Source organism: Chiloscyllium punctatum, chromosome 21 (assembly GCF_047496795.1).
Source record: "Chiloscyllium punctatum isolate Juve2018m chromosome 21, sChiPun1.3, whole genome shotgun sequence".
In the NCBI taxonomy this organism is placed as follows: domain Eukaryota; kingdom Metazoa; phylum Chordata; class Chondrichthyes; order Orectolobiformes; family Hemiscylliidae; genus Chiloscyllium; species Chiloscyllium punctatum.
In genome coordinates, this window is record NC_092759.1 from 70,288,097 (window position 1) to 70,310,467 (window position 22,371).

General features: G+C 44.9%; 1 non-coding gene across 1 annotated transcript; it reads left to right on the forward strand.

The window, feature by feature from the left end:
* Positions 1 to 1,612: 1,612 nt before the first annotated feature.
* Positions 1,613 to 1,694, forward strand: trnal-uaa (transfer RNA leucine (anticodon UAA)). Its single transcript has one exon. It is a non-coding gene; the product is annotated as a tRNA-Leu (tRNA).
* The last annotated feature ends 20,677 nt before the right edge of the window (positions 1,695 to 22,371 follow it).

Genomic DNA, 22,371 nt, shown 5'->3' on the forward strand with positions numbered 1-22,371 from the left:
TTGATGTGGGGTTCGGGACTAGACGTTGTTATACATAATGACATATCCCGGGGAGTGAGTTACAGACTTGAATCTAATCGGTGTTGGGGTGGGGAGTGGGGGGTGTTGATGTGGGGTTCGGGAGTAGACGTGGTTATACATAATGACAGATCCCGGGGAGTGAGTTACAGACTTGAATCTAATCGATTTTTGGGGGTTGATTCATCCACCCAGTAACTGATACAGGCAGGGATCTAACCAAGTGCATCGGGATGGTGTGTACACAGAGTGTCAGGTACCCAGGACTCTGTTACAGACTGGAATCGAAAGTCTGTGCAGCAGGATAACCCGGGGCCCAAACAGCCTGCGCTGGGGATTCATATTCCAGACAATTTACGGTGGGTCACCGTTTTCCCTGAAAGTGAGTGGGGATTGATATTTCATTTCTGATGTGAAACCAGATCCTCCACTGAATCTGCTCGCCGTTTTTTGTTGCTGTGGTGAAACGGTGGGCAATCACGGTGTGAAGCGTTGTTATAGCTCTCTGGTTTCCTTCATTACTGTCCTGGTCAGGGAGGCTGGGGATTGGTCCACTCCATCAGATGGAGGTACCAGCGCATTGTTGACCCAATTTAATCAAGAATGAAATTGGTCATCTTTACTTCTCATGGTTCATTGTTGTTCTGTTTTGTTGAATGTTACTTGAGCACTTTCTGGGACTTGACAATGCATTAAAGCTCCAGTATGTTTGGAAGCACCGGTTTGGAATTGTCTCGCTGCCATTTGTGTGAGCAGTACATGACATAGACGAATCGCACTACCTCAAAGTCAGCGTGCTCGTGTGTCTGGCAATGGTTCCACCTTTTCTGTTTAGCTTCTGTTCCACGCTAAGAGCTGTCAGTTTTTGGATTCGCTGGAGTGCTCAGGGACTAACACAATTTGTGTGTTATTTTTCTTCAGGCCAAACTCCACCCTCCAGGAAAAATAGTCAAACGCTCTAATTGAGTAATAAACAGCACGCGTTTTTTAGCAAATGGTCTATTCAAGCTGGTGTCAGCTTCTGGAGCGTCTCAGAGTTGCCAAGCACGGAAAGAGAGCCGGATATCTAACTTGCCACAGCTAAACAGATAACCGAAATTAATCTAAACAATATTTGCCAAAATTTGTCCCTTATCTCTCCGAACCCATTCAGATGCCTTTGAAATGTTGTGAGCGCACCAGTCTCTGCCACGAAATAAGGCAATTCATTCTGAACACACGGAAATGTCTGTGTTCAAAACAAGTGTCCCTCACGTCCCCTTTAAATGTTCCTGTTCTCACAATAAACCAATGTTATCTCGCGTTGAACTCATGTGCCTTGTGAAAAATTACTCCCTGACTCTTTTCTCTGTCCGTCTGCCTCATGACTTGATAAAATTCTGTAAGGCCATTCCTCAGCCCTTAAGCTCCAGGGAAAACTGTCGAAGCCAATTCAGCCTCGTGCTATTGTCCAAACAGTGCAAACCTTGGAAACCCTTTCAAATATTTTCCAAATTACACCACGTTCGTTCCTTAATTTCGCGATCTGTTAGGACCTGAAGTGAAGCGATGCTGAAACACTAGTAATGACAATTTTGACAGTTTCCCTCAGTACGGTAGCGTGGCCGAGTGGTCTAAGGCGCTGGATTTAAGCTCCAGTCTCAATGAAGTCGTGGGTTCGAATCCCATCGCTACCAAGTTGGTGGATGTTGAACGTTTTCGTTGTTGTGTTTGCAGCTGCTCAAGCCTCTGATCCAGACTGACTTGGAAAACAGTGTGAGCCCTTGCTGTCGGAACCTCCTCAACCACTCTGCTTTCGGAAAAATGCGCGGCCAGTTTCGGTGTCTCAAATAGTCAGCGCGTTTGTCTGAAAGTTTGGTGGTTCGAGCCCGCACTTCGCACCGAGCCTCAATTATTTCAGTTCAAGCATTGAGACCAACCATGTCCAGACACTGCAACCACGAGAACTCACCCGAGTCTGCAGCTGGATGTGGCCCCAATCTCTCCAAGGCCCCGCTGCCAACAGAAAGCGGCTACTGCAGCTTCAATCAGCGGCTTCCTGCTCAGCCCTGGGACACAGCACATGGAAAATCCTTCCCCAGCAACGGCTCTTCCCGTGTGAAAGGGACAACCATTCCACTTTAAATTGGACACGGCTTCAGAGGATTGTTCCTGTTCTTGGAACGTTTCATAAACAAAACTCCTGTCTCGCAAATAAGAAGGGGGAAAAGTTGTTGGCAGGAAGAATAGGGAAAGTGTTGACTGTGAGGACTCTATCTCGTCAGCAGATGGGATTCCTTACACTCGAAACAGAAATGGTTGGGTTTCCTTAGGTAATTTCCCAATTGACTTACCGTCTGCCAGAGTGACTGGGAATCACTCCAGAGACATAAAGATGAGGATAAGAATATGAAAATATTTATATTGAGTCTTAAATCCAGAGACAAGTGCTGAATAGATAATAATGTTCTGAAGGAATAGCAGCTGAGAAATGGAAAATGTGAATGATGACATTTGTGATTGGGAGGAATGAACTGGATCCTTGCAAATTGCAATGCCAGGTGAAATATGCTCAGTATGAAATGACACACTGATCAATCGTGAGCCAGCCCAGCTACTTTAGTCGGTAGAGCATGAGATGCTTAATCTCAGGGCCGTAGGTTCAAGCCTCACGATGGGCCCTTCCCCTCCTTGAAAGAAATCCAGCTCTCTGCTCCACTTGCAGTATTGCAACCCAGTGCAGGGGTTGGTTTTGACACGTCGATCCGACTGTGTTTGATCACACCTCGGTTTGTGAGTGAAAGCTGTCTCCACTTTCCTGGAAGTGCCAGAGACAAGTTTATCAGTGCAGCCGAATGTACGATGAATGGTGTCCCTTTCAAATCATCAGGTTCCACTCCAAACGTGCACCAAACAAAGTGCTCAGAGACACACAACACGAATGGCTACTTATTGGGGGGTCTGACAGTGACCGCTCAATGTCAAATGGTCCTGAACCAAAATGAAGTGATTCAGACCGTTCTGACGGAAACCGAAGGGAACTCTCCCTGAACGTTTCACAATTTACACGGAAAATGATCTTGTGTGCTCATGGGGGTTCACGTAATGAACAGCTTATTGTCAGTAACAGGGGTGGGGGTGGGGCAGGATTGTGAGGTTTCACAGTGGGACAGAAGTGATCTGGGTGAACGGGTCAGTCAAACATCCCCAGAGCACGGGAGAGCTGATTGGTCCAGGATCACTCCCATCTTCTGTTTCGGAACCAACAAATGAAATTGCTGGAAAATCTCAGCAGGTCTGCTCACATTTTGGAAAGGAACAGAGTTAAGACTTGGGGACTAGTGACATTTCTTTTTGCATGCCCATCTCCCTCTGGATTGGTGCACTGTTCCTTTTTATTGACTATCTTCTGACCTCCAACTTTATACTCAGCTTCTCTTTTATTTTCCTCTCCAACCATTTCCCCAGTTTTTAAATTTGTATCAGATCTGTCCCATCTCTCACTTTGCCCATTTATGACCGGAGAACTTGGAACTGAACAATTAACTCTGTTTCTCATTCCTTAGATACCAGGTGCCCAGAGACCGGAAGGTATAGGATGACGGTTAGAGCTTTCAGCCCATAGTCTGCTCTGCCATTCGATCATGGGCTAAGACCGTTCTCAATCCCATTCTTCAGTCTTCTCCCTGTAACACTCATTCCCCCTGAATTTAGGACCCAGTCTTTTTTCTCAGACTGGGTCTACATCTACCCCAAACCCCTCCACATCTGCTGGCGTATGTTGCACCGTGTCTGTGTGTGTGATCGAGCTGAGTTTCAGTCCCACACGGCAAAACCAATCTGTTCTGAACAACACAATCACCGTTGGGGGACAGCTCGATCAGGTCTCTGGCCCCACTGTGTTTCTGCGGGGGAGCAGTTATCACCTTCACCTCCCATGGGAAGGATCGGTGCTTCAAATATCCGGGCAGTAAGAACGATCGGCTTGTGTGTGAACATAGGTGGAGGGAATTGCTCTCTGACCTGGTCAGTAAACCTTACTCTGTATATCCCTGTCCATTCCTGCCATTGTCGTGAAAGGAAATGCAAGTCCAATTAATTGCCGTGTACGATTTTATTCGATACACATTCTTCCTCGTTTGGAAGAAAGTTGGATGTTTCCAGCACAGATCATCACTATTTTGAAGAATGCAGTCGGCGGGCCCTGATACTTGCAATGTGTCAGATTGTGGACATAGATACCACTATTCCGCGTGGGGACACCTCCCACATTGTACAGGGCAGGTAGTCATGTGACTCAGCTAAAGTTGTCTATCTTATACTTTACAGACAAGGATGCCCGGAGCATGGTACATTGGGGAAAACGAGCAAAGGCTACGACAACAGATGAATGTGCACCGCACAACAATCAACAGACAGGAGGGTTCCCTCCCAGTTGGGGAACACTTCAGTGGTCCTGGACATTCAACCTCAGACCTTCAGGTGACCATCCTCCAAGGTGGACTTCGGGACAGGCAGCAGAGAAAAGTGGCAGAGCAGAGGCTGACAGCGAATTTCCGTACCCATAGGGACGGCCTCAACCGGGATCTTGGGTTCATGTCACATTACCTTTGCACTGCACACACACAAATATTCCTACACACACACTCTCACATACTCACGGACACAGGTACACACAGACGCGCACACAAACACCCACACACACCGTTAGAGAGACACACACTCCTACACTCACACATGCACCCCCTCACAGACTTAAGACACTCTGCACTCACGACACACACACACACACATTCTCACACTCACAACCCCAACCCCAGATAGACAGACAGACAGACACACACCCACTCACAACCCCCACCCCAGACAGACAGACAGACACACAGACAGACAAAGACCGACATGCACACGTATATTTTGTGGGGTGAATTTATACTTTCACGGTTACATTGTACTTTGCTCAAAAACTGCATACATTCATGTAGAACTCTGAGCTCAAAAACTGCATGAATTTATGTAAAACGCTGTTATCTCACTTTTTAGATTAGAATCAATCTAAACATCAGGTCATAGACAGAGAACTCAGGGGGCTAACACCTTCAACATATTGTCTCGCTATCACCATTGTTAACAGCTCACCCGAGAATGCAACTTTTAAAAATGGTTTGGTGATTTACACATGAAAGAAGTGAAACTATCACTGTATTCTAACAGATGAAAGGCTTAACAGACAATCAATTTTTCAATGTATAATTTCAGTTTAATCATACTGAAAATGTTTGCTCTACATTCTGTGTTACGATCGAGCCCTCCACTATCACCTCCAAAACCAAGTGTGCTTCCAATTAAACCTGTTGGACTATAACCTGGTGTTGTGTGATATTTAACTTTGTATACCACAGTCCAACACCGGCATCTCCAAATCGTGACAGTTTTCCAGATGGTGATCGATGGGGCTTTATTGCAGTCTCATCAGCAAACCTTGTTTTGTATTTACTCGCCTATCACTACTCTAGTGGTGAAAAGAAGTATAATTCCAAATAACTGCTGCATTAATTTCTTTTCAAATTTCACTGCGCAGTGGTGGTGAATATGTGGCGATATCTCCAGCCCTACTGGCCATCCTGTTTAAGAGCGCATTTATGAACATTCCTCTGTCTCGGCGCTACAGGGAAAATTGCCCGCGCCTATTCAGCCTCGCTGTACATTCCAAACTCGGCAAACCTGGCAACCTGTTTGTCAGTATTTCCTGAGCATTTTCCCGTGATATCCTTTATTGTTTTCAATCATGTTAATAACCCTGGCCAACATTGGTCTATACGGAACGGAAATGTCAGTGTTGGATGAAGAGCAGTGGCTCGGTGACTCGGTTGGGACCTCGTTGTTCCATTTGGGTCACATCCGAAACATCTCTAGTTCAAACCAGGGCAGGAGCAACTTTATTCCCTTGGGACAGGTGGATTGGTGGGAATGGAGCGTTCCTGCTGGTTGTTCTCATCAGCAAACCTGCCTTTGAATGAGCTAGCCCATATCTGCTGCCATGGTGAAAAGGAATACCATTCCAATTAATTGCTGGGTCAAACTTTATTCAGTTTCTCTGCTCGGATAAAGTGATGACTGGAGATGATGAAACGCTCCGAAAACAAACGGCGGTTCTCCTGCTGCTCGGATGCTGCCTGACTGGATGTGCTTTTCCAGCACCACACTCTCAACTAAGTTTCTCTCCTCCCGGGTCGGCGATATACGTCGATTGTAGATCTTCTCCCGCCGTCCATTTTAAGGGTACAGTTACCTGCACTGATCCTTTCTGCACCAAAACTATCACATTTGCTTTCCATGTGAAGGCAGCCTGGTTCAGTGACATGGAAAGCTCTCATTTGCTCGGCTCACAGCGAACACTGGTTACCTGATGTCATCTCTGTCTAATGTATCCCAAAGTAGGCTCGGAAACGCCTCATTTAGACCCGAGCATTTCTAAACCTGCGTGAACCCAAACCAGAAAACCTCAGTCATGGTTTGGAGCAGTTCACATATTGGAGTTTCCAAGCAGAAGGTATGGTTACCGCTCATTCAGTCAACAACAGGAATGAAAAGATTCACATCCTCAGATGAACTGCTTGACTCATGCTCTCATACAGTCACTAATTCAGTTTTCTGAATAAATGCAAGGGCGCCTTCTGCCTTCCCATGTGTTCTAGTAGCCAGCATTTGGCGCTCTCGCAGCCGTGACTCGGGTTCTATTCCCGGTCAAGGAATGCGTGCTTTGTTCTGCACGCACATCGCGGTAAGAATATTTCTGACCACTTTTCCAAAGCTGGCAGAACATCGGTTTTGTGCCAACCGTTTTAAAGTTGAACAGAAAACCTAGAGATGCAGATGTTGGAAATCTGAACCAAAAACAAGAATTGACGTGCAAACTGAATAGTCCTGACAACATCTGTGGGGAGAAACAGAGACAATGATTCACAACGATAGAACCAGGTTAGGTCTTCATTTCTAGACTACAATGCCGGGATAATGGTCAGTTTTATCGGTCGAATGAGGATAGTTATCAAAATCCTTTTTTTGGTGCCAGTTAGCAGCCATGTCGACCCGAGATCTGATTCTTTCAGTGTCTACCTCAAGATGGGTCTCTAATTTTCTGTCTTTATCTCTGTGTATATACCTCACCCTTTTTCATATTCTTTGACCCTTTATTTGCCAATATCCCTCATTTCCCATTCCTACTCTATGAAAAGCCTGACGTTCAGGGATAGTTTGAGAATGGAGCTGCTGAGAGGTTTTCTGAAACCTGGCAGGAGACTGTAAAACCTGGCTCACATTCTACGGATAATACGTCTGCCACTTGGATGTGATATAAGGGGCCATTTCTTCCTCAAAATATTGTAACCCTTTCAAAATTAAAGTTGCATTCTTCATCCAATAGAAAAAAAAAACTACACCTTGGAAGCATTAATGATGCTGTAAAATGAATGAATGGCGACAGCAGAGAATGAGGGTGATCCACTCCTGGTTTCTGTACCATAACCACAACATCCCACGGCCTTTCTGCAGTGTCTCCTGCCTCAACTCGTTATTCCCACCAAACTTGGAATGAAGGAGGGAGAATAAAAGTGGAGGAGAAGAAGGGGTGCTTTGGGAACAGCGGCAAGAAACTGCAGGTTGGTGTATTGGTCAGGAAGAACAACATGCACTGCTGGAACTAAACCAGGAAAAAGGAGTGGGTTTGCCAAACCATAACAGGCTCGAACGCAAACAGGATACTGAGTCATTTCATCAGCAACACGACCCTTAATAAAAGGTGAACTGGATTGGTTCAGGATCTTGACTGGAAGAGGCCGTGACGCAAGGTATGAAAAGATATTTCACTGGAGTGAATCAAAAAATCGCGGAGTGACTGTGTATAAAATGATGGCAACTTCCAGCAGAGGCTCAGGCGACCCTGAAGCAGGTACCTGAGGGCAAATATGTTTCCTTGGGACATTGAAAGACCTTGCTTCACGAAGTGGGACATCCGATGTGAAACAAAGACGATAATTATTTTTACTGATTGTTCACCTTGTGAATACTGTTTCCCCTGATGTCCATGATTCCATTTCATATCGACTCCCTGTCGTACCTCCGTCTGCCGTTGGGACACTGACATCATGGATAATGGCTCTGACTTTTGGTGGTTCGAATCCTTCCTGATTTGTGTGTAATGTGCTGCAGGGATTGGATCAGTGGGTCTCGAATTTGGGAGTATTGTACCTCAATGTGCGACGGATTTTGTGGAGCTGCCGACTTTGGATCAGTGTGTTTTCAAATTTGAAAGTTGCATGTGAAGCAATTGTCCATTTTAAATTCCAGCTCATCGCAACGTCTCTCATTGTGTGTAGAACGAGCTTTAGTTCCACCTAAAGCTGCCTTTTGTCAGAGAAACTTATGTGTGTGTGGGGGAGGGGGGGTGGGGCGGGGGAGATGGGTGGGGGAGGCGGAGGGTGATCTTAAGTAGGTGGAGAGTGGAACAGAAACACAAGGAGCTGGTATAATCCCGAAACCTCTGACCTCCCCCCCCCCCCCCCACCACCTCCGGGCCTTTGTGTCTGTGACTCACTCTATGGGTGAAAATGTGAATGGGTTGCTCGACGGGATTTCCCTTCAGTGTGACGGTGTTTCACTCCCTCCCATTGTGGTCTCGTTTAAGATCACAGGGATAATCTTTTCGGAATTTGGCGTTGAAAACATCAGAACACACAAGGTATCGTGTCAAAGCTGGACACTGGATCGAAAACAGATGACTATCTGATGAGCCATACTGCATGATGGGCCGAATGATATTTTTCTATTGTGTTAAAAAAACCTCGAAGACAACGAGAAACTAATGTGCAGTGAAAATGATCCAAAATGAAATGTATAAGTGGTTTCATTGAGAATAAATGCGACAGTTTCTGTCCCCTTCCCTTTTAATCTCACGGTGAGGAGTTGGTGCACTCTCTGAAGGGGAAAGAGTGATCCCTTGTCAGCGAATGGGCGATGTGTTCTGCAAAGATATCTTGCTAACAGTATTTCTGACCCATTTTCTGAAGCCGTCAGGTCATTGGTTTTGTCTCAAACGTTGTTAAGAGTAACATGAAACAAAGAATTGCAGATGTTTGAAATCTGAACCAAAACCAAGATTTGATAGAAAAACTCAGTCGGGCAGTGGAGAGAAACAGAGTTAATCTTTCATATCGGCAGAGCGAGGGTACTTCGACATTTCTGTATTATATTTTTGGTAAAATGATCAGTTTTCCCTGTCAGGATATTTACCAAAATCTTTCATTAACTTATAACCGTCAATGTTGAAAATTCAAAATGACTTTGTTGGCTGTAAGAATCTTTCCGTTACCCGGAGCTGGTGAACGGCTGTGCTTAATAGTTACCTTTTTATTCCTATTTGTTTCTGTCAGTCAGCAGCCATGGCGATTGGAGTATTGGTTCTTTCAGTATCTCCCTCAATATGCGTCTCCATATTTCTTTCTTTCTCTGTGAATGCACCTGACCCTCTTTCACATTCTCGGACTCTCGGTCTGCCTATATTCCTCATTTCCCATTTCTGCTCTTTGAAAAGTCTGACATTCGGAGACAAATTGAGAGTGGACGAGCTAACAGGCTTTCTGCCCCCTCGGATGAGCAACACTGACTTGGGAGATGTTGAGACAACCATGCATTTGGTAAAATACACAGGCACCACTACGATGTGAAATCTTGGTGGGCTGTTTATGATGGAGGCAAGTTCACAAACTGAGCCACGGCACCACACCACAAGTGGTTTTCTCATCCCAGTTCCTTAACCAATTGATAACAGGAACTCGGAATTGTGTTTTCTGTATTAATGTTGCTCAGTGAGACTTGCATTCAACCCCCACTTTTACAAAGACTGTTAATGGCTGAACGTTCTGCACTGAAATTGTACAGAAAAAGACAATCTCCTCTTCCACTGGCTTCAAACTGATATGTTTCACTGTTTAAACTGACAGGATAAAGAGAATGTGTTCATCCTCTCGGGGCCCATTAACTCTGTTAATATACACAGGGAACCTCACAAAAAGAGGAACAGGGTCATTGTGCTAAACTGACCTGAACAGCGTGTGAGTTAGTGTAAACAATATGCAGTAAAGTTTTGGAGGTGCCGGTGTTGGACTGGGGTGGACAAAATTAAATAGTCACACAACATCAGGTTATAGTCCAACAGGTTTATTTGATAGGACCAGCTTTTGGAGCGCTGATCCTTCATGGAGCATAACATCATACGACACAGACTTTATTGTAAAAGATTACAGGGTGATGCCACTGAAATGATATATTTAAAAATAAAAGTGTATTGTCTGTTCGGTCTGTATACTGTTAGAAATACCATGTTAGATTTTGTTGTATCATATGTAAACCGTCTGTAAAAATAGCTAAATTCTCAGGTAACTCGTTAACAATAGGTGCCACCTCAGCTCAGATTCATCTTTGAAGGTGTGAGGTTGAAATCTGCCTGTGTCCCAATGTTCTGTCCTGGCAAAAGCTGGGGATACCCGCTGCCTCATGGCTTTCAAGATGTATTTGACATTGGCAGTGAGGTCCCCACATCGGGTCCCATTGCCTAATATGATGGGACATCTTGGTGTGCTGGCATTGTGTACCTTCGGTAGGCAGTAGAAGTCGCCTGCTTGAGAAGTACATGGTATGAGATTGATGGAACTCTGAATGAGTGCATTTCAGGGCTTAGCTCAGAATGGTGCTTGAAAAGCACAGCAGGTCAGGCAGCATCCGAGGAGCAGGAAAATCGACGTTTCGGGCAAAAGTCCTTCATCAGGATTTCGGAGGTGCCGAGCACAGAAACAGACCCTCCATTCCAGCTCGTCCCTGCTGACCAGATAACCGAAATTAATCTAGCTATATTTGCCAATATTTGACCCTTACACCTCCAAACCCTCCCTGTCCACATCCCATCCACATGCCTTTTAAATAGAGTCATAGTAATGTACAACATGGAACCGACCCATTTATTGTTTCCACCAAATAAAGGAGCTGGAGCAGCATCACTGCTTCCTCCTGTATTATAGAAAATAAAGGAGCTGGAGCAGCTTCTCTTCTCATCCTGTATTATAGAAAATAAAGGAGATGGAGCAGCGTCTCTGCTTCCTCCTGTATTATAGAAAATAAAGGAGCTGGAGCAGCGTCACTGCTTCCTCCTGTATTATAGAAAATAAAGGAGGTGGAGCAGCGTCTCTGCTTCCTCCTGTACTATAGAGAATAAAGGAGCTGGAGCAGTGTCACTGCTTCCTCCTGTATTATAGAAAATGAAGGAGCTGGAGCAGCATCTCTGCTTCCTCCTGTACTATGGAAAATAAAGGAGCTGGAGCAGTGTCACTGCTTCCTCCTGTATTATAGAAAATGAAGGAGCTGGAGCAGCATCTCTGCTTTCTCCTGTATTACAGAAAATATGTTTGCATTCTCACCAATGTTCTGATGGAATGGAACTCTACACTGATTCCCCCATTTAGTATCTCCAATTATTGTTGCTCTGCATCAATTTCTTCCATTTAGTTGTTCCCTGATACACATTTTCAATGATGCCCTGCTGATTATATTTGTTCATTTAGTGATACACTGACCTGACTCCAATTTACCGATGCTTGCAGTATTTCTTTTTATTGATTCCCTGGCCCCTATTCCCCAATTTAGACATGCTCTGTTCCAATTTTCTAATATACAGACACTCCCACCAATTTTCCAATGTAATGGCATTGTGCACCGAATCTCCCATTTATTGAAACCCACCAAATCTCGAACTGACTCGTAGCCCTGTACTACCTTTTCTACTTACTGATGCCCGAGCCCGATTCTGGCATTTAAGCGTGCGCTACTCTAATTCTCCCATTTCCTGTTGCCATGCACCCATTCCCTAATTTAGCTCCACTGTGCACCAGTTCTTCCATTCAGTATTTCCCTGCAACAATTCTCCCATTTAGTTGTCTGCTGACAGAATTCTCTTATCTTGGCAATCCCTGCATCAAATCTCCAAATTACCGATCCTACACATATCTTCCCTTTAGTGGTGAACTGCACCAACTCCCCCATTTCGTGATACACTGTATTGAATCTGGATCACGAATCCTTTGCAACAATTGTCCTATTTCCTGATTCACTGCCCGTGTTCACCCATTTGCTCCAATTCTCGAAGTTATCAGCACCCTGCACCAGGTCTTTCATTTACTGATGCCCCACAACAATTCTCCAATTCCGTGTTGCTCAGCACCATTTCCCCCAATTACTGATGTCCTGAACACGTTTTCCACTCAGTTTTGCCTTAAACCAATCCTCATACTGACTGATGCTCTAGCTCAATTTGGGGTGCCTGACTCTAAATCTCCCAAAAGGTATTCTCCTGCCCGAATTCTCCCGTGTAGTTGCAACACAGCATAACTCACCCACTGAGCACTGAACTGCACTAATTCACCCATTACTTGATGTCCTGTTGAAAATTCTCACATTTCGATAAGCCCTTGCGAAATTTACCCATTTAGTATTTTATTGTAATGATTATCCAATTTAGTGGACATCTGCCAGAATACTTAAATTTGGACGTGGACAGGTTGGACGGAGGGATCTGTTTCCGTGCTGTATATCTCTAAGGCTGTAATTAGTGCTCCGCGTACCTGCACCAATTCTCCCATTTCCCAATCCTGCACTAATTCGGGAATTACACCAACTCACCAATTGAGGTTATCCTGTCCCAATCCTCCCACTTAGACTTTAATGGCACCTGCATGAATTCTCAAATTATTGTTGTTCTGCATCAATTCCTTCCATTTAGTTGTTCCCTGACACACATCTTCCACGTACGGATGTCTTGCTGTTTTTTTTTTCATTTAGAGATGCACTGAACTGAATCTCCAATTTACCGATACTTGCAACATTTCTTCTTTTTATTGATTCCCTGGCCCCTATTCCCCAATTTCGACATGCACTGCTCCAATTTTCCAATATATTGGCATTCCCATCAATTTTCCAATGTAACGGCATTTTGCACCGAATCTCCCATTTATTGTTTCCTAGAAAATCTCCCATTTACTCACATCCCTGTACCAATCCTTCCATTTACTGATGCGCCAGCTGATTCTACCATTTAAGGGTGCGCTACTCTAATTCTCCCATTTACTGTTGCCATGCACCAATTCTCTAATTTAGCTCCACTGTGCACCAGGTCACACATTTACTGATGTCCCGCATCAATTCTCGAATTCTTTGTTGCCTAGCACCATTTCTCTCAATTACTGACGCCCTGAACAAGTTCTCCACTCAGTTTTGCCTTTCACCAATCCTCATACTGACTGATGCCCTCGCCCAATTTAGGGGTGCCCTACTCTCATTTCCACATCGAGTACTGTCATAGAACATAGAACATAGAAAAATACAGCGCAGTACAGGCCCTTCGGCCCTCGATGTTGCGCCGACCGATGCCTATCTAACCTACACTAGCCCAATAACCTCCATATGCTTGTCCAATGCCCGCTTAAATGCCCATAGAGAGGGAGAGTCCACCACTGATACTGGCAGGGCATTCCATGAACTCACAACCCGCTGAGTAAAATATCTACCCCTAACATCTGTCCTATACCTCCCACCCCTTAATTTAAAGCTGTGTCCCCTAGTAACAGCTGACTCCATACGCGGAAAAAGGTTCTCACTATCAACCCTATCTAACCCCCTAATCATCTTGTACACCTCTATCCCTTCTTTTCTCCAATGAGAAAAGCCCCAAGTGCCTCTGCCTTTCCTCATACGATCTTCCTACCATGCCAGGCAACATCCTGGTAAACCTCCTCTGCACCCGTTCCAGTGCCTCCACATCCTTCCTATAGTATGGCGACCAAAACTGCACACAATACTCCAGATGAGGCCGCACCAGAGTCTTATACAACTGCAACATGCTCTGAGGACTCCGGAACTCAATTCCACTACCAATAAATCCCAGTACACCATATGCCTTCTTCACAGCACTATTTACCTGGATGGCAACTTTGAAAGATCTACGTACATGGACACCAAGATCCCTCTGCTCATCCACACTACCAAGTAGTCTACCATTAGCCCAGTAATCCATCTTCTTGTTACTCCTACCAATGTGAATGACTTCACACTTAGCTACATTGAATTCCATTTGCCACCTTACTGCCCAGTTCTGCAACTTATCTATATTGTGCTGTAACCTGCCACATCCTTCTTCGCTGTCCACAACTCCACCGACGTTCGTGTCATCCGCAAACTTGCTCACTCAGCCTTCAAGCCCCTCCTCCAGGTCATTTATAAAAATGACAAACAGCAATGGTCCCAAAACAGATCCTTGTGGAACACCATTAGTAACTGCGCTCCAAGATGAACCTATACCATCAACTACTACCCTCTGTCTCCTTCCAGCCAGCCAATTCCTAATCCAAACCTCTAATGCACCCTCAATGCCATACCTCCGTAGTTTTTGCATTAGCCTGCCATGGGGTACCTTATCGAACGCCTTGCTAAAATCCATATACACCACATCTACTGCTTTACCCTCGTCCACTTCCTTGGTCACCTTCTCAAAGAATTCAATAAGGTTTGTGAGGCACGACCTGCCCTTCACAAAACCATGCTGACTATCCTTGATCACATTATTCCTATCCAGATGTTCATAAATCCTATCCCTTACAATTCTCTCTAAGACCTTGCCCACAACAGAAGTGAGACTCACTGGCCTATAGTTACTCGGGCTATCCCTGCTCCCCTTCTTGAACAAGGGGACCACATTCGCTATCCTCCAGTCTTCTGGCACTATTCCCGTAGACAACGACGACATAAAAATCAAGGCCAATGGCTCCGCTATCTCCTCCCTAGCTTCCCAGAGGATCCTAGGATAAATTCTATCAGGCCCAGGGGACTTATCTATTTTTATCCTTTCCAGTATTCCCAGACCTCTTCCATACGTACCTCAAGGCCATCCATTCTAATCACTTGTGACTCAATATTCACATCAGCAACAGTGTACTGTTCCTGAGTGAATACTGATGAAAAGTATTGATTTAGTGTCTCACCAATCTCCTCCGCCTCCACACACAACTTCCCACTACGATCCTTGACTGGACTTAGGCTCTTGTTGTACTTTTGAAAATGGTGTCATAATTTCAAACTTGTATGTTGGGGCAGTAGAATTACCCTTTGGGTAGAGAGCTGGTACGTCGGTGGTGGGGGAGGGTTGCTTTTCAGACTGGAGGTCTGTGACCAGCGGTGTGCCACAAGGATTGGTGCTGGGTCCACTGTTGTTTTGTCATTTATATAAATGATTTGGATGTGGCCATAGGACGAATGGTTAGTAAGTTTGCAAATGACAGTAAAATTGGAAGTGTCAAGGATAGTGAAGATGGTTATCTCAGAGGACAACGGGATCTTGATCTGATGGGCCAATGGGCCGAGGGGTGGCAGATGGAGATTAATTTAGATAAACGTGAGGTGCTGCATTTTGGAGAAGCAAAAGAGAGCAGGACATTTGCACTGAATGGACAAGGTACTAGGGACGTTGCTAAACAAGTAGACCTGGAGTACAGCTTCATCGATCGTTGAATGTGGACTAAGATTTCAATACGACAGTGAAGAAAGCGTTTGTCATTTTTGTCTTTATTGCTCAGTTAATTGTGTAAAGGAGTTGGGAGGTCATGTTACAGTATTGGTTCAGCAGCTTTTGGTATATAATGTGCAATTCTGGACTCCCTCCTATAAGAAGGGTTTTGTGAAAGTTTAAAGGGTTCAGAAAAGATTTACATGGATGTCGCCAGGGCTGGAGGGTTTGTGCTGGAGGGTAAGATTATATAGGTTGAGGCTATTATCCCTGGAGCGTCAGTGGCTGAGGGGTCACCTTATAGAGATTCACAAAATCATGAAGGACCCTCAATAGGGTAAAAAGACAAGGTGATTTCCCTGCGGTGGGTGAGTCCAGAAGTAGATGGCATATGTTAAAGTTGAGAGGGGAAACATAAAAGGGACCTAAGGGGAACATTTTTCAAACAGCGGGCACTGTGTGCATGAGCTGCCAGAGGAAGTAGTGGAGGCTGGTACGATTACAACATTTAAAAGGCATCGAGGTGGGTGTAGGAATTAAAAAGGGTTCAGAGGAACATGTGCCAAATTCTAACAAATAGGATGAAATTGACATCGGATATCAGTTCAGCATGGATTTGTTGGACTGAATGATTTGTTTCTGAGCTTATATTGCTCTGAGTGGATTGAGCTCCGGATTGTAGATTTATAAAGCAGAAAATAAAGTATGGCACAGAGTTAGACCGAGAAATCCTGCTGATCTCATCAGCTTTATCCTGTTTCCCGGATCCTCCTCCTTCAATCAAAGCGTTTTTCCGATCCTCAGTCAGAAGTCCTGGAGCTCTGTAACTGGCCTGGAACAATGTGTGGAAAGTCCTATTGCAGTTCACACGAGGTGCCTTTCCCACTGCCCTGCTCCCACGGCCTGCAATGCTGCAGACTGAGCAGACAACCCGAAACACAATGATGAGCTCCGTCCGGCCCACGGCCCTCCTTCTCACTGAATGAAGACAATCACCAGAAGCAGAATCTAGCTGTTGTTTGAGCCTTGAATACCTGACTCTGTCTCACTGAGTGAAGATTGGACTCAGAAACAGAAATCAAATGAACTTCCTATCTGCCTTGTGTCACTCTTTAAGATCTCTCTGTGTCTGAGTTCAGGTCATTTGATTGGAGACTGCGGATAGTGGGTCCCCAGTGAAATGGAAAGAATGGTGGAGGAGCTCACTGAGGGACATCTCTCAAAGTGAGAATCAGAAAGATGCTATTCCGCATTGGAAGAGATTAAGGGGAATTGATGGCTCAGAAAAGTGTCATAAGGATGTTTGTAAAACTTAGGAACTCTGTTTGTTTTGAGGCTGGAGTTTATTTTATTCGTGTGTAGATTTGACACATTAACCCTCCCTCCCGACTACTACAGAAGCTGTTGGAACTGTTCAGTGTTTCCAGCGGCTTCTGTAATTATTTCACGTTCCTGACGGGAGCAGTCTCTCACTTTTCCAACAAAACAAACCCATCCTTGTGCTGCAACCAATATTTCAATAAGAAATGGGAAGCAGCAGAAGGGAAAGCTTCTGAGATGCCGAGCAATGCTGCCCGGGGTTCCACACTGCAATTCACAGGAACCATCGCCAGGAAAATCAAGGAGCAATCTGACAAATCCGGTTTCGTACTGGTGGTTTTCCTTTAAAAGTCGACTTAGAAACCACAACACTGCGATGACCGTGAATCGAACCTGGGTCAACTGCTTGGAAGGCAGCTATGTTCACCACTATCCCACCATCACCCTGCTAGCAGCTCCCTCCCCATTCCCAAACACACTTAACAAGTCCGTGATCATCACCAACTGGGTGGGGGCTGAAATCCAAACAAGAAATTGCTGGGGAAGCTTAGCGCAACACCAGACTTTGGGCGGCATAGTGGCTCAGTGGTTAGCACCAGGGTCCCAGGTTCAATACCCGCCTCGGGCGACTGTCTGCGTGGAGTTTGCACATTCTCCCCATGTTTGTGTGGGTTTCTTCCGGGTGCTCCGGCTTCCTTCCACAGGCCAAAAATGTGCAGGCTCATTGAATTGGTCTTGGTAAATTGTCCATAGTGTTTAGTAAGAGGGAAATGGGTCTGGGTGGGTTACTCTTCGGAGGGTCAGTGTGGCCTGGTTGGACTAAAGGGCCTGTTTCCACACTGTAGGGAATTTTATCTAATCTAATCAGAAGCCATCAGTTCTGAACCAAATCCAAAGGGGATTGGGAATTGGTTCAGTAAACATCTAAGAGCTCAGGAAATGTGAGCAGGAGGAGACTATACAGCCTGTTTAAACTGTTCAGTCTGTTCTGGCAGTCAATCCAATCAGAGTTGGTTTCAGATTTCAAATCCGGTTTCCTATCCACTCCCCATATCCCGTGACTCCCTGAGACACTGGCAATCTGTCTATTCCAATCTGAAATGTACTCAGTGAGGGAGCATCCACAATCCTCAGGGAGAGAGAATAGTAAAGACTCAGAGGCCTTAGAGTGAAGCGCTGTCTCCTCATCTCAGTCCCAAATAACCTGCCCCTTACCCTGAGAGGGTGGTAATCAAACCCGAATGAACTGCGGATGCTGAAACATTAACACTGATTTCTCTGCACAGATGCTGAGCTTTTCCAGTAACCCCTGAGACTGTGTTATCGTGTTTCAGATTCCCAGACCCACAGGATTAATTTCTCAGCATGTTCCCTCTCAAGCATCTTCGGAACCAGATACATTCCAATGAAATCGCCTTTCTATTTTCTAGAATATAGATCCAATTTATTCAGAAGCTGAGCACTGGGTCCCAAATACTGAGCTTTATTTTATGATTCATTCATGTGTTTGGGTCATTGCCGCTGGGTCACCACGGATTGCTCAGATATAATTGCTCTGGTGTAGGTGACGGTGAGATATTGCCTTGAACTTCTGCCATTTATTTGGTCCAGATAAACCCACAATGATGTAAGGGAGGGAGTTCCAGGATTTCCAACCAATGGCACTTGTGGGACTGAGATGTTTTTCCAAGCCAGGATGGGGGGTGGCTTGATGTGGAATTGTCAACTGGTGGTGTTCCCGTGTATCTGCTGTGTTCAGCATTCCACATGATAGTGCCGTGGGTCTGGAAGCTGCTCTGGAAGGAACCTTAGGGAATTTCTCCAGTACATCTTGTCTATGGTACACACTGCTGCGACTGAGTGTCAGTATTTCCCTGCAACAATTCTCCCATTTATTAGTCTGCTGACAGAATTCTCTAATCTTGGAGATCAGATTGCAACATTTGTCCTATTTACTGATTCACTGCCCGGGGTCTCCCAGTTGCTCCAATTCTCAAAGTTGTTAGCACCCCGCACCAGATCTCTCATTTACTGATACCCCACACCAATTCTCCAATTCATTTTTGCTCAGCTCCATTTCCCCCAATTACTGATGTCCTGAACAAGGTTGCCTCAGTGTTGCCTGAAACCAATTCTCATACTGTCTGATGCTCTCGCCCAGTTTAGAGGTGCCCGACTCTAAATGTCCCAAAAGGTATTGTCCTGCCCCAATTCTCCCGTGTAGTTGCAACACAGCATAACTCACCCACTGAGCACTGAACTGCACTAATTCACCCATTACTTGATGTCCTGTTGAAAATTCTCACATTTCGATAAGCCCTTGCGAAATTTATACATTTAGTATTTTGTTGCAATGTTTCTCCAATTTAGTGTCGAGCTTACAGAATTCTTAAATTTGGGCGTGGCCAGGTTGGACGGAGGGATCTGTTTCCGTGCTGTACATCTCTAAGGCTGTAATTAGTGCACCGCTTCCCTGCACCAATTCTCCCATTTACCAATCCTGCACTAATTCGGGAATTTCACCAACTCACTCATTGACGTTATCCTGCCCCAGTATTCCCACTTAGAATGTAACGGCACCTGCATGAATTCCCCAATTATTGTTGCTCTGCATCAATTTCTTCCATTTACTTGTTCCCTGATACACATTTTCAATGTACGGATTCCCTGCTGATTCTATTTGTTCATTTAGTGATGCACTGACCTGACTCTCCAATTTACTGATGCTCGCAACATTTCTTTTTCTTGATTCCCTGGCCCCTATTCCCCAATTTAGACATACTCTGCTCCAATTTTCTAATATACAGACACTCCCACCAATTTTCCAATGTAAGGGCACTGTGCACCGAATCTCCCATTTATTGAAACTCACCAAATCTCGAATTAACTTATACTCCTGTACTACCTCTTCTCCTTACTGATGCCCAACCCCGATTTTACCATTTAAGGGTGCGCTACTCTAATTCACCCATTTCCTGTTGCCATGCACCCATTCTCTAATTTAGCTCCACTGTGCACCAGGTCTTCCATTCAGTATTTCCCTGCAAAAATCTCCTATTTAGTAGACTGCTGACAGAATTCTCTAATCTTGGCAATCCCTGCATCAAATCTCCAAATTCCCCAAACTGCAAATATCCCCCCTTTCGTGGTGAACTGCACCAACTCCTCATTTTATGGTGCACTGTATTGAATCTGGACCACTAATCCTTTGCAACAATTGTCCTATTTACTGATTCACTGCCCGTGTTCTCCCATTTGCTCCATGTTTAGTGCTCGAAGTTATCAGCACCCTGCACCAGGTCTTTCATTTACTGATACCCCACACCAACTCTCCAATTCAGTGTTGCTGAGCACCATTTTGCCCAATTACTGATGTCCTGAACAAGTTCTCCATTCAGTTTTGCCTTACACCAATCCTCATGCTGACTGATGCTCTCGCCCAAATTAGGGGTGCGCTACTCTAAATCTCCCTGCCCCAATTCTCCCATTTAGTGCAACACAGCATAACTTACCCATTTCGTGGTGAACTGCACTTATTCACCCATTATCTGACGCCCTGTTGGAAATTCTCACATTTCAATCGGCTCTTCCCCAACTTTTCCATTTAGTAGTTTCTTGCAATGATTCTCCAATTTAGCGGAGGGCTGCCAGAATTCTTAAATTTAGGTGTGGACAAGTTGAATCGAAGGGTCCGTGCTGTGCATCTCTGAGACTGTAATTAGTGCTCCCCTTCCCTGCACCAATTCTCCCATTTCCCAATCCTGCACTAATTCGGGAATTTCACCAACTCACCCATTGGGGTTATCCTGCCCCAGTCCTCACACTTAGAATTTAATGGCACCTGCATGAATTCTCCAAACAATGTTGCCCTGCATCAATTCCTTCCATTTAGTTGTTTCCTGATACACATCTTCCACGATCGGATGTCTTGTTTTTTTTTCATTTAGTGATGCACTGAACCGAATCTCCAATTTCCCGATGCTTGCAACATATCTTCTTTTTATTGAATCCCTGGCCCCTATTCCCCAATTTAGACATGGTCTGCTCCAATTTTCTAATATATTGGCACTCCCATCAATTTTCTAATGTAACTGCACTGTGCAACAGATCTCCCATTTATTGTTTCCCACCAAATCTCCCATTTACTCGTATCCCTGTACTAATCCTTCCATTTACTGATACCTGAGCCCGATTCTACCATTTAAGGGTGCGCTACTCTAATTCTCCCATTTACTGTTGCCATGCACCAATTCTCTAATTTAGCTCCACTTTGCACCAGGTCTCACATTTACGATGTCCCGCATCAATTATCTAATTCTTTGTTGCCTAGCACCATTTCCCTCAATTGCTGATGTCCTGAACAGGTTCTCCATTCAGTTTTGCCTTTCACCAATCCTCATACTGACTGATGCCCTCGTCCAATTTCGGGGTGCCCGACTCTCATTCCCATATCAAGTACTGTCATGTCCCAATTCTCCCATTTAGTGCTGCACTGCATTAATTCTCCCATTTACTGCGATACTGAAACTCTCCCATTCGGTTCTAACTGCACTAATTTGACAAACTGTCCATCCATTTAGCATTTCCTTGGAATGATCCTCCAATTTTGTGGAGTGCTGCCAGAATTCTAAGATTGAGTCATAGACAAGTTGGACAGAAGTGTCTGTTTCCATGTTGTACATGTCTATGATTGTATGACCCTATTTATGACTCCGCTGCTCTGCACCATTTCTCCCGTTTACCAATCCTGCACCAATCCTGAAACTGCACCAATTCTCCCTTTGAGTGTTATCCTGCCCAATATAAAGGCACCAGCATAAATTCTCCAATTATTGTTGCCCTGCCTCAATTCCTTCCATTTAATTGTTCCCTGAATCACTTCTTCCACGTACAGGTGCCCTGCTGAATTGTTTTCATTTAGTGATGCCCTGAACTGAATCTCCAATTTACCGAACCTTGCACATTTCTTTTTATTGATTCCCTGGCCCCGATTGCCCAATCAGGAATAGGCTCTTGTTGTACTTTTGAAAATGGTGTCATAATTTCAAACTTGTATGTTGGGGCAGTAGAATTACCCTTTGGGTAGAGAACTGGCTCGAAGGTAGAAGACAGAGGGTGCTGGTGAGGGTTGCTTTTCAGACTTAAGGCCTGTGACCTGCGGTGTGCCACAACGATCGGTGCTGGGTCCACTGTTGTTTTGTCATTTATATAAATGATTTGGATGTTGCCATAGGACGAATGGATAGTAAGTTTGCAAATGACAGTAACATTGAAAGTGTCAAGGATAGTGAAGATGGTTACCTCAGAAGACAACGGGATCTTGATCAGATGGGCCAATGGCCCGAGGAGTGGCAGATGGAGATTAATTTAGATAAATGTGAGGTGTTGCACTTTGGAGAAGCAAAAGAGAGCAGGACTTATTCGCTTATTCACTGACTTATTCACAAGGT